Source organism: Psammomys obesus, unplaced genomic scaffold (genome assembly GCF_907164565.1).
Source record: "Psammomys obesus unplaced genomic scaffold, mPsaObe1.curated_primary_1811, whole genome shotgun sequence".
Classification (NCBI taxonomy): Eukaryota; Metazoa; Chordata; class Mammalia; order Rodentia; family Muridae; genus Psammomys; species Psammomys obesus.
This window is the reverse complement of record NW_026594184.1, coordinates 744,197-747,467: the sequence shown is the minus strand read 5'-3', so window position 1 is coordinate 747,467 and position 3,271 is coordinate 744,197. Positions and strand designations below refer to the sequence as shown.

The 3,271-nt window shown below is 39.9% G+C and overlaps 1 pseudogene; it reads right to left on the bottom strand.

Annotated features, from left to right (window-relative positions):
- Positions 1-909: 909 nt before the first annotated feature.
- Positions 910-1,816, bottom strand: LOC129684813 (T-cell immunoglobulin and mucin domain-containing protein 2-like; annotated as a pseudogene).
- Between the last annotated feature and the right edge of the window lie 1,455 nt (positions 1,817-3,271).

The following is a 3,271-nucleotide window of genomic DNA, read 5'->3' as shown; positions in this document are numbered from 1 at the left end:
TTCTTTCTTTCTTTCTTTCTTTCTTTCTTTCTTTCTTTCTTTCTTTCCTTCTTTCTTTCTTTCTCTCTCTTCTTTCTTTTTTTCTTTCTTTTTCATCAAGACTGCTCAACTTTATTTGGGGTGAACAAAGTCTATGTAGTCCTTTGGGAGTGGGTGGACTGTTTCCAGGGTAGATGTGCACATTATTGGCAAGGGCAGGAAGTGCCAGGAATGCTCTTTGCATTTGGCAGCACAGTCCTATCATATGAACAGGAAAACAGTACCTAATTATCTTATGGGCAGCAGAAGGAAGAGAGTTAGATGAGAACTGTGCCAAAGATCATATTCCAGATATGGTTAAGCATCTGTGTCTAAAGAAACTCTCCAGATGAAATAACGCAGAGTGCAGGAAGCCCTGCCTGGTGCCAGAGGGGAGAGTCCACCATTTAGCACCAACCTTTGGGGAAGCTGTCTGGATATGATGGATTTTGACTTCAAACAGCATGGTTCTCTGAAAAGCGACAATTCAAAATACAACAAAATAAATAAAACATTATCATGGAATGTTTCTAAATTCAGGACCCCATTGCATCCACCCTCACTTTTTTGAGCTTCTAAATACTATTCCTCTCTTCTTAATGGTTTTAATAACAAAGACTCTTTCTGTATTACCAGTAATTATGTTGACTAAAAGAAACACAAAATTCGAAAACACTCATATTTTGAAAGAATGCTCTGCAGTGAGTGGAGGCACTGAGGCAGTGTTGACTTAGGATGATGTTAACCTTGAATTTGAGTATACACCGCTCTAGTGTCACCCTCTCCACTACTACTGGAAGAACCAACACGGAAAACTTCCCTGGAGCTATAGAGGGTGTTTGGTGATGTGAGATTCTGTTGCAGACTCTGCATTCTAAGGCTTAAGGCCTCTCAGAAGGCCACTGGTACTTGTTTTCCAAGGTAAGGACTATCTTCAATAATGTAGACCGTGACTTTACCTCTGGTTCTCAAGAGCACTGTGTTTTACAAAGCTCCTATCTTAGAAACAGGGAAATCAACCAAGGTTAGACACCACAAATTCCTTTTCATAGCACGTACCTCTTAATAGCTACAAGGCTCAGAAGCAGAAGCAGCAGAAACAGAAAGACAGCAATGGAGATGCCAATGTAGAAGCCCTTAGTCAAGTTCCTCTGCGGCTTCACTGTAGGGATTATTTCAGTGTTATAGTCCAAGAGTCATCTGAGGATGTCACAGTGTTATTCCAATCTGCTGTAGGGATATAGGATGGGGTTTCTGTCACCTCAGCTGTTGTCTGATGTGGATAAAATGTAGTGAGTTCTGCTTTAGTCTGTGTGTGTGCTAGTGTTGGAAACATAGAGGCAAAGATTCTGGTTGATGTTGGTACATGTGTGGGTCTTTTTGAAATAGTAGTGAGCCTTCCTGTAGTTGTGGGTCTTGTTTGTTTGAGGTCTTGTAGAAATTTCCAATGACTAAATCATATAACTGAAAGACCCAAGTATATCCACTGTACAATAGTCACTTTAAACAGTGTTTTTTTTTTTTTTATTGTCAATGGTACATTTCTTTCTGAAATATTCCCCTTTAGTTATTATCCACTGTTACTTTAATAAGTAACATGATATCCATTGGTCCAGATAAAATAAAACTATTGACATTCTCTTCTGCCCCAACATGTAGTTGTGATTCCAGGATATGTTTAGCAAGTACATGGAAGTGTAAAAGGGTGGCCCACCACTTCCTTTATTACTACACAAGAATCCACATCACCTGGAAGAAGTAGTATGAGACTTGAAATGAAGACTTCAGCATGAATCATGGTATTGATCTGTAAAAGTAACTTTTATTCTCCTGAGGTAATGGTCTTCAAACCTTATTGCCTCCATCTGCTAACCTATGCCTCATTCTGGAAGCTTCTAGCCTTCATACAATCTAACCTAGGCCTAAAGTGTTTTCAGTCTCTGAGACTTACTGCTTAATAAGCTCACACTTCCTTTTTTTTTTTTTTTCTGAACCCTGGTTTGTCTGGTTCAACTCAGCTGTCTGGCTCAAACTACTGTCCAAGCTGGTTGATTCAATCTGGTTTGTCTCTCTTGGCCTCAAACTAACTCTGGCAATTAGTTCTAATCTTCTGGCTCCTTCTCATTCTTTGGTTCATCTTTACCTGTGTCTAGCTTTGTATCTCTTCAAACTGTCTCTGTAAAACTTTCCCAGTAAAATTGCCTCTGAATTCCAGGAACTTAATTGCCACAAACTCAACTGCACTCACTACCTCTCAACTCACTTCTATTGTAAAGCATTAAAGTGTACCTTAAGGTTCCCTACACTCTGCCCAATGTTTGGGTATGAATCTAAGGATCTCCTTCAATACCCTGATAGATAGAATCTTTTGGAGGCCCCCTGTGGAAGGCTCCTGTCCTGTTCCCTGTCTTCTCCTACTTCTGATGTCTACCCTGTTTGCCCTTCTGAATGACATTTCAGCCTCTTCCTTGGGCTCCTTCTTATTTAGCTTCCTTAGGACTGCAGCTTTTAGTATGCTTATCCTATATTATATGGTTATTATCCACTTATAAGCAAGTATGTGCTATATGGCCTTTCTGCTTTTGAGTTACCTCACTCAGGATAATCTTGTCTAGATTCCACCATTTGCCTGCAAATTTCATGATTTCCTTGTTTTTAATTGTGTAACTGTTTCACACTGTATCCATTCCTCAGTTGAGGGGCATCTAGGTTGTTTGAAGATTCTGGCTATTATGAATAAAGCTGCTATGAACACAGTTGAGCAAATGTCCTTGTTGTATACCTGAGCATCTTTTCAATATATGCCCCGGAGTTGTATAGCTGGATCCTGAGGTAGCAATATTCCTAATTTTCTAAAAGAGTGCCAGATTGATTTCCAAAGCAGTTGTACAAGTTTACATACATACCAGCAATGGAGGAGGGTTCCCCTTTCCCCCACAACCTCTCCAGCATGCATCATCACTTGTGTTTTTGATCTTAGCCATTCTGATGGGTGTGAAGTGGAATTCTCATGGTTGTTTTGATTTGTGTTTTCTAGATGACTAAGGACATTAAGCATTTCTTTAAGTGTTTCTCTTTAATTTGATATTCCTCTATTGAGAATTCTCTTTTTAGCTCTGCCCCATTTTTTAATTGTATTAGTTTGGGCAGAGTACAGGGAACCTTAAGGAAGAAGGGAGAGATAGAGGGATCTGGAGAGACCAGGAGCTACACAATGAGAACAGAGCCAAAAACTAGACCCAGGGAGGACTGC